The following is a 9,831-nucleotide window of genomic DNA, read 5'->3' on the forward strand; positions in this document are numbered from 1 at the left end:
CCAGCAATATAAAAATCATTAATGAGACACTTGACATTCATTTTTCATACAAAGTCTTCAAAATCTGGTGAATATTTTATTTCTATAGCACATCTCACTTCAGACTGGCCACATTTCAAATACCCAGTAACCACATAAGGCAAATGGCTCTTGGGCAGCATAACTATAGATCTGTGATGCACACAGAAGATGAAAATGTTCTTTAGGATCTCAACTCAAGGCTTTCCATCCCACAGCCCCAGGCTAAGAAGATCAAAGTCTCTGCCAATGCACCCATAGCCCTTTCAATGCAGCTGGGTTGAGAGTGTTCCTCAAGTTTTAATGAATTTCCTGGGCATGTAAAATTGCATACTGATTCAGTCGCTCTGGAGTAGGCTTTGAGAGTCTGCATTGTATAAACTCTGATTCTCAGTCACCACTTTGAGTAACAAGGGACTGTGTTATACATACTGGGGGTATGCATGACTTAGAATGTGTTTCTGATATCTTTTCAACTTGCCATCCAGAGCCATCTAAATTAGGGCTATCCAATAGAAATATAACAAAAGCCACATACAGCATGTGGCTATAAAATTCTTTTTAACAGGGATTGAATTCAGGGGCACTCAACCATTGAGCCACATCCTCAGCCTTATTTTGTATTTTTAACTTAGAGACAGGGTCTCACTGAGTTGCTTAGCACCTCACTTTTGCTGAGGCTGGCTTTGAAATCATGATCCTCCTGACTCAGCCTCCCAAGCCACTGGATTTACAGGCTTGAATTCTTAATTGTCATCCCTTTCTTTTCCTAAATTCTTTTTTTTTTTTTAGCAGTGACAATACGCTTTATTTGTGATGGTTAAAGGTCACGGGGAGGTGTCCTTGCAGGCACTAGGCACATGTTCTGGGCAAAGCACCTTCCCAGGGATTCCCTGGGCACTCAGCCCCTATGGAGTCACAGCTGCCTCCTGGGTGAGCAGCCGGCAGGACTGGTGGAGTGCAGGGAGGCCCATGGCAAAGGAGAGAGCGACGTCAACCCCCAAGGCCGGCGTCAGGAGGGTTGAGCTGGCCAAAAAGAGATGGATATAACTCTGTCCTGGCATCCTCATTCATTATAGTATGGTCAATAGGTGCCATGAAGCTCAGGGGCTTGCTAAGGACATTAAACCCAAGTTTCCTTCCTTTGCTGGCTTTCCTGACTACTTTCTTGTGGATTTTGCTTTGTAGCTTCTGGATTGCAAGCCACTGCCATCGGGATCCAAGGAGCTGGTCTTTTGTTCTGTGAGTTCTCGAAGGAGCTGGTGGTAAAAATCATCATCATCAAAGATTTCTTCATCCATGTCCTTCAGGTGAGCATTGGCAGGGACTTGAAGAAGGATCTCGGTTCTCCTGGCAAACTCTCTGGATCAGGTTGAGCTACTGGTTCAGGCTTGCCAAGAACCCAGTGGGTAGACCACTTGGTCTGTGTTTTTTGAAGTAATCTTTCTTTGTCCATCAGAATATGATCAATCTGAGTCAAGACTGAGCATTCAAAGGCACCAAAACCCTTCCCCAATTTTCTGGAAGCCAGCTTTATTTTATCATGCCACTTCTGCAGTGTCCGGTAGACTGCGAAGTCAGCAAAACACTTTGCAATGAAGCTGGGATAGTTATCCATCTCTGCTTCTTCTCTTCCACTAGCTCATCATCTTCACTAGAAATCTCCTCACTTTCCTCTTTGGGTTTCATCCCATCTATTCGATGTCTACTGTCTGGATACTGGAAAAGTAACTCTTCTTGAAGATCTACCAATAACCACAACAATGCTTTAAGGGCTTTGTGACTATTTTTTAAGGCGCTGGCAAATTCTGGGCCACCTTTGTCCTTGAAAACAGGAAAAACATCCGGTTGAGGCAGCTGATTGTCAACAGAGCTTTTTGTAGTTTGATCCTTCCTTCCAAGATCTGGTCCCACAGTGCTATCTGATTTTTGACCGCTCTTCCTTTCTCCACTTCCTCAGAAGTCTTGACGCTGGAGAAGGTCATCAGGACACCATCATCTTCACTGCTCTTGTCTCCAGCCCTGTCTTCCTCACTCTCACCCTCCCCCATCTTCCTCACTATAGCCTTCTTCCATGCCACTCTCTTCCTCTTCCTCCTCCTCCCAAGGTCATCCATTCCCTTGGCAAATTTCTCAAAGTTACTAATGCTCTGGAAACTGAAGCCTGGTGTTTCTGCAGAGAGGCTTCTACTCTTCTTCCTCCCTGCCTGGATGCTCTTCCCATCCTTCTCAGCATCCTGTTCCTCAGCAGCAATCGCATCCTCCTCATCAGATTCCCCAAGACCCAGTCCCTCTGAATCTCCATCTCCAGACTCTTCCTTAAGTATTTCGTCATCACATGAACCTGGCAAAGTCGGCTCCCAATGGTCTTCCTTCCAAGCTTTTCTTCCAAGCTTTTCTAGAGAATATCTTTTGTATGTGTCCAATAGGGAGGTTGATGCCAATTTTCTAATGCTACCCACCGCCAGGAAATCACCGTCTCCATCTTCCCCTTCATCAAACCTGTCAATCACTCTGGCAGCAGTGGCCTCCTCCTCTGGGTTGGCCTCAGGATCCGCCTCTCGCGGTTGCAGATTCAACAACTGTTCCAGCTGCAGGGCCAGGGGCTGCTTTCCCGCCATATTCACCAGGTCTGGGTTCCCGCTGTGCAAGTGATGCACGTGAATGTACGTGGCCAAGCCCCTGCTCCGCTCGGTGAGAATTTTTTTTTTAATATATTTATTTTTTAGTTGTAGTTGGACACAATACTTTTATTTGTTTCTATGTGGTGCTGAGGATCGAACCCAGGGCCTCACGCTTGCTAGGTGAGCGTGCTACCACTGAGCCACAATGCCAGCCCCTCGGTGAGAATTTTCATCTGCCAATTCAGATGTTTGTTTGCTTTGGGCAAGTTTTCATTAATTCTACATTTCTTTAATTAGAAGATGCATCTTTTTCACATTTGACTCTTTCTCAAATTGAAAAATTATGACACATTCATTTAATACATTCCGGTTTCCTTCAACTTCCCCCAAAAGCTATTTTAAATCCATAACATCTTGAAATGACAGTTTGAAATTTTAAAATACAATTTTTTATACTTATGTTTGGTTCCCTTTGTTCTCCCCACCCCCAGAATGTCTATTTAGTCCTATGCTGTTTTTTGATCTGTTTTCCATTATTATTACACTCTTTAACTTTATCTATCTTTGTACTCTGTAACCAAGGTGATTTTTTCCAAAGCCTCTAAATCAAAACTCTGTTTTCCAGAAGGCTGAATTACATAGTACTGCTTCTAAGTTAGGTGTTGGTTTTTAAATAGTTTTATTTTCTTTCTGTAGTCTCTGGATTTGCCTCCAGTTATCTCTTGCTTTTCTTGGGGCCCTTGATTAATACTGCCTGAGTTCTCTGATGTTGAGTTTAGAGTAATTCTCTTCTGTTGACTAGAACAATGCTTCATCTTTGTTTTAAGTGTAACAAATGTTTCCTTTTTATTGGGAATATTTTTGGATAAGGTTCATTCCGGTGTGTTGTGTTTTCTGTGAAGCCTTTGGATGTGTGTTTGCAGGAGGAGTAAGCTGAGGAGTTCAGGGTCCAACAGGAGTTGGTCCTACACATTTCACAATCACAGTTCTCAGCTATGTTCTAGTTTATTACTATTGAGAATAGAAATTTGCATCTCTTTCTACTTTAATTGCTTGTTGCCATTTTATTAAATGGTTACCATGTTTTTTAAAAATTATTTTGCTGTCAGCTCTCTTAACTAATATATAGTCCTTAGGTTTAATAATTTTTAATCGATTCTCTTAATTATGATCAATGTAGAACATTAAGCACATACATGATTCTTATTACGAACCAGTCACTCCTCTTTGCTCTTTAACTTTACAACTTCCCTATGAGGCAAGAACTACGATATTTCCACATGACAAAAAAAAATGATGTTTAAGTATTTTGTTCAAGTGACTCTCCGCTAATTAATTTGAGCCCAAATAGATGGGCTCTTAAATTGTTATACTACTGTAAAATAGTAAAAATTTTTGTAAAATCTGATTATGTCTCCCTCTTTCCAAATATTTTTTTCTTATCACATGGTTAAAAGGAAATATGTAAATTTCATTGTCTCATTTCTTCTATCTCCTTCCTCCCCTCTATTAAGGATAAGGACTGAAGCATCAGAAGAGCTAAGGTCTAGAACAGCTCTGAACCAAGTGGGCCCATGGTCCTCAGCAAGGGCTTATCAATCTGATCCTCAACTTTCTCCTCAATGAAATGATAATTTTAAAATCTGTTCTTTTTACCTCTCAAGATTACAATGGAATTTAAATACAGCCACTTACGTAAACTGCTTCAAGAACTAGATTAATTCATCGCTATTCCTGTAATTTCCCACCTGCAGTATTTCTATTTGGGGGAAACTCTTTTTTTCCTAATACCTTCAAGCCATCCAGTTGCCCTGCAGCTTTAGCACACCCTTGCTTATCATTCCCTCTTCTCCAACACACACACATGCATGCACATGCATACACACACATACACACACTACGCACTACAACCAACACCATTTGCCATTCTCTAAAGAACTATTCTTTCCTTGTTCCACTATTGCAAATGTCTGGTTGCCTACCCAATATTCCAATATTCCCTATTCCTTCCTTTTTTATTCAGAGAATGGTGGATAGGGCAATGTGCTCAGCTATAAAAACCCATTTCTGAATTTCCTTCATAGGTAAGGTTAGCCAATGAAATATATGCAGAAGGTGGATGACTCAGCAATAAAATAGATCTAGCTGCAGCATCTTCCTTCTTGCTGCATGGAATGCAGACAAAATGTCTGGAGCTCCAACAGCCAGCTTGTAAACATAGAGCAATGTTATAGATGGAAGCTCCATGCCAAAAAAGATAGAAACAAAGGCAAAAAGAATCCTGGCCGCTGATAATCATGGTTCCCCTTTATTAATCTACACTGCCTATTTGTGGACTTATTTTACACAATGAAAATATATGACTTGTCTAAACTGCTATTTTGATTTGCCACTTTTGTAGCTCAACCTATTGACAGTTTATGTAATCTAAGTCCAGACAATGGTATTTAGTATGCATAAGAATACTTAAATAAACTTTTATTTAATTATTTTTTAGTTGTAGTTGGACACAATACCTTTATTTATTTATTTATTTATATGTGGTGTTGAGGATGGAACCCAGGGCCTCACAGGTGCTAGGTGAGCACTTTACCGCTGAGCCACAACCCCAGCCCCATAAATAAACTCTTTAACAATCATCCTATATCAATAATTAGTGAATAGGGGCTGGGGATGTGGCTCAAGCGGTATCGCGCTCGCCCGGGTTCGATCCTCAGCACCACATACAAACCAAGATGTTGTGTCCGCCGAGAACTAAAATAAATAAATATTAAAAAAATAATAATAATTAGTGAATAAAATATGAGAAAATTATAAATTATATTTACCTATTAACTAAAAAGATCTGGCAATACCCTTCTTTGGCAGTGTTTTTGTATTGTTAGATTATTACACTACGATTTTCTTATTTTTCTGTTTTGGTTTCCCTATTGTTAAACAAAAGATTAGCCTAGGTAATTAGCTGTAAAATTTCAATATTAACAACTGCTGGTATGTATTCAATATATAATCAATGTTTCACACAATTGTTAGGTAGAAGTTCAGGGACACCAAGATGGTGGAGGCAAGGTATGAGAAACATGCCAGCAGGAGTACAAGACAGGAGATGAGTCTTCAAGTCCCTGTTTACAATAAGTTATTACCATGATGACTTCCACCACAGGGTCAGTATTCTAAAGCAACCAATGGGGGTAAAATGGACCGTTTTCAAATTAAATCATAACATAATCAATGGGGGTAATGTGGTAGTATTCTAATGAGGTATCATAAGGTAACCAATGGGAGCATATGGTGTATGGCCCTCAATCGGCCCATGCAGGGAGGAGAACAGCTCACAGCTTAATACATATAACAAGAATTTCCTAACATTTGGGCTCGAGCCTCTATCTCCTACTTGGCCCACTCTGCTCTATCTTACGGTGCTGCTTTCACCTTCACCTTCAATAAATCTGTGCTTAGCCTGTTATTTCTGCATGTCTTCCTCCGTTCTTTGTTGCTGATGCAAGAACTTGGACCCCAACACCAGTAACCCAATAATCTCAATGCTTACTTCAACTCTATAAGGTACATACAATTATGTCCACCCTATAAAGAAAGGAACCAAGGCTCAAAGAGGTAGCATAGCTTGTCCAAAAGCTTGCAGGCCCTGACTACAAAGATGATGCTTTTTCACTGCACTACACTATCTTTCTAAAGCTCTAATTCCATTATTCTGGTCCTTTAATGTTCCTGTTATCTTCCAAGATAACAACTAGCTAACCAAGTAAATTATTCCATTCTAAGGGAGAAGACTTGAGATATCACTTGGGACCACCAAATAATGCGGAACTGCATAGTGACCTTTCAGAGACTAAGTCTGGAATGGCAGAATGGGCCCAATGGTGGCTTGAAGAATGAGAATTCATACAGGTCAGAGGAATCTAGGTCAGTATCATACAGTACCAGGGATTTATGGGAGTGTCAAAAAAGCTAGCAACAGCCACACACACACACACCACCAGCCAGAACTTCCTCAAAGGACACATGTATATTTCATTCCTATCTCAGGTTCCCACTCTGCCCAGTGCCATTTCCAATCCTTTTGCACCTGACCAGGATAGATTTAAATCTGAGCTCCTACAAGATTGACAGGGGCATCTTCAAAGCAAACTGCAATACCAAGAAAAGTACACATCTTTTGTTAATATGTGAAATTATCAGAAATAGAGGGTTTAGGCAAATGTTTCAGGGTCGGAAATTCTTCCCTTTTGGAAGGTGATTTGAACTTGGAGGAAAAAAAAATCACAGTATGAGATACCATGAAAACAGGACATATGTTGTAAACCTTACACTTCATTATAGAATGATGCTGAGCATATGCTCATTGACTGCTTATGAACCAGCTCTATGTGCAGCTCTGATTCAGAATATTTATAGTGGCAAACTATTTTTGCAGTCTTATAATATTCTAAGCGACAGCTCCCAATTTTACTGACATTACCAACTATGTTTTCAAACAAAGCAGTGATTAGCTTTTGAAATCTATGAACAAGACTTTTAGACGTTTTAATGTAAAACACATACATAATTAACCATATGATCATCATCTTAAATATTTTCTCGACTTTAGTATATTGATAATGATTCAGTGTCATAACCATGTGACAGATAGGAAACTCTGGGGAAATAATTTAGAATGATAATGGCCAGTCCCATATCAAAACTCTACATTCTTCATCCACCCAGTGAAGAGAGAGGAAAACCAAAAAACATCTGCAAAGACATTTGAACCAGAGTTTCAGAATAAGTCAGTAATGAATTTAAGTTTAATGTTTAAGTTACCAAAGAAGAAAAAGAAACAAAACCCACAACAAACTGTAATTGTGCCTTCATCATCAAATATCCAATGAGTCAGCTCCTCAGCAATGATGATGATGCTGCTTCACCTGAAGGAATGATTCAGAACCACGGGGAATTGCCTTTTTTACTCCAATTCATAAGAAATCTCAGGATCCCTATTGATTCTACTTAGAGGTTGTAACACCATAAACTTAAATATTGAAAATATGTCTTTCTGGAGCAAATTCTTCCAAAGGATTTTTGTTCAGAATTCATGAAGTAAATATACCTCTTTCAAAATATCTAACCTGGCACTCTGAGATAACAAAAAAAAAAAAAAAACTTTTTTTTTTTCTTTTTCAGAAGGAGCAGCTAAATAAAAACCTATGTGAAGGATAGAACACTGCATCAAATTACAAGGTTCCTGGTTAAAGCAATAGCAAGCCTTAGGTTTGGAGATCCTGAGAGTAAGTAACTCCCTCAGCCCTTGGAAGAACCTTATTTGGTGTCTTGAAACAGAGTAGAAAGTCCAAAACGTTCATTGAAGCCATGACTGCTGTTTTGAGCAAATCTCATTAACAGTTTACAGTTTGAGACAGAATAACAACAAACCGTGAATGTTTCCAAGTGTTTTGTTATATTGGAATACACTAATGCTTACGGCTCACAGTTTAGTCACCCATTGCTATTTATTTGGGGGTTCCTGTGTTGGGGTTAGGGGCCCAAGTATTAGACTAAATGACTTCTAGGGCAAGGTTTCTCAAACTTCAGCTGCATGAGGACCCCTTGGAGGGTTTGTTAATCTCACATTCCTAATTCCCATAACCAGAGATTCTGGTTCCGCAGGTCTGGTGCAGGGCCCATGAATTTGCATTTCTAACATGATTGCAGAGAATGAAGATGCTGGTGGTCTGAACCACAGCACCCCTAAAAGTCTAGCCTTTCAGAACTGGAGTCTCAAACGTTTGCAAAGTTATTAGAACCTGGATTTTAGGGCACCAAACCGGGGCAAAATCACCGGAGCAGCTCACACCCACAAGTCTGTCCTGGGCTCCCTCGCCCACCCATCTTAGGTCCCCTGCCTTGCACCCGACACTCACCGAGATTTCCCGGGGTCTGGGGACACTTAGAACCCTGAAGTCGGGCCCAGCTCTCCGGAGGGGCTGCCCCGAGCGGCTGGGCGCTGCCACTGCCCGTGCCGTGCGTCTGGGATCCAGCTGCAGGAAGCCCCAGGCGCAGCGGGCTGCGGGGCAGGTGGGTACCCCCAGCAACTGAGCATCCAGCGGCGTGGGCTGAACGGCCCTTTTAAGCCCTCTCTGGCTTGTGCCCTCGGCCTAATTCTCCCCTGGGACTTTTAACTCTTTGCAGATTTTTAAATGAAGATGTCCAGAGACTTCCAGCTGTTTGTTGGCTGGGTCTACACTGTGTAAGCAAACGGTTTCAGGGAAGCCACTAGCTGCCAAAATGAACTTGAGAAGGCAGAGCTTCTCAGAAACAGAGGGCAAACTTTATCTCTGCAGAGCTGAGGTCACGGCTGTTATTTGGGCTGAGGACTGGCCATTTGGCTGCAAGATTTACAATTCCTCAGAGCCAGCCTGCAGGGAACCAGAGAAAATCCTCAGAGAGAGAGGCAGTGTCCTAAGGGAAACAGGAACAAGAGAGAAAGTAACTGGCACTCCCGCACAAGGCAGCAGGTTTATCTGGTAACTTTTGGAAGGAACGCGGGAAAATGGAGGGGACAGCAGAAATACAGATGTGATTTTTATCACACAGAACATAGCAAAGAACTGTGGAAGCACTGGCTAGCCTTACATGAATCACTTACTTTTTTATATTTGTTTTCTTGTTGTTGTTGTTGGTGGTGGTGGTGGTGGTGATTTTCTGGGACATGGACTCAGGTTGAGATTTTATAGTACATGAATAGATACTAACTGCATATGAAGAGACATTTGAAATTACTCAGATGAACGTTTATCAAATGACCAAGACGAAACATGAGAGATGGAGGATGACTCTAGCTCAGCAGACCTCCAGAATACTGGATCTCAGGTGTTCTGGGATTGCTTTAGACGTTAATTAGAATGTTTCCAGGTATGTCTCAGAAAGAATGGAGTCAAAAGGATGAGGAAGAAAAGTTAAGTGAGGACTGTCCAATTTTTTCTTTCTTTCTTTCTTTCTTTTTTCTTTTTTCTTTTTTTTTTTTGGGTGCATTACAAGTAGACATAATAGTGGAATTCATTATATCATACTTATACATGCACATAATTTTTTTAGTGTATTATCATTATACATAAGAATGGGGTTCATTTTGAAATAATCATATATGTATGGAATATAATTTGCTCCATTTCAATCCCCAGTGCTTCCTCTT

At 40.8% G+C, this 9,831-nt stretch overlaps 1 protein-coding gene and 1 pseudogene across 1 annotated transcript in view; both read right to left on the reverse strand.

The window, feature by feature from the left end:
- The window catches only part of Col6a5 (collagen type VI alpha 5 chain), a 151,854-nt gene extending 143,020 nt beyond the window's left edge, over window positions 1-8,834 (reverse strand). The window contains exon 1 of the mRNA XM_046431946.2: window positions 8,561-8,834. The gene's annotated coding sequence lies outside the window, so the exon portion shown is untranslated. The remainder of the gene's footprint in view (window positions 1-8,560) is intronic.
- LOC124084496 (protein AATF-like) lies at window positions 1,012-2,639 on the reverse strand (annotated as a pseudogene).
- Window positions 8,835-9,831: the final 997 nt, after the last annotated feature.

The sequence above is a fragment of the Marmota monax genome, unplaced genomic scaffold (genome assembly GCF_021218885.2).
Source record: "Marmota monax isolate L192 unplaced genomic scaffold, Marmota_monax_Labrador192_F-V1.1 WCK01_AAM20220418_F8-fsc00022, whole genome shotgun sequence".
Taxonomy (NCBI): Eukaryota; Metazoa; Chordata; class Mammalia; order Rodentia; family Sciuridae; genus Marmota; species Marmota monax.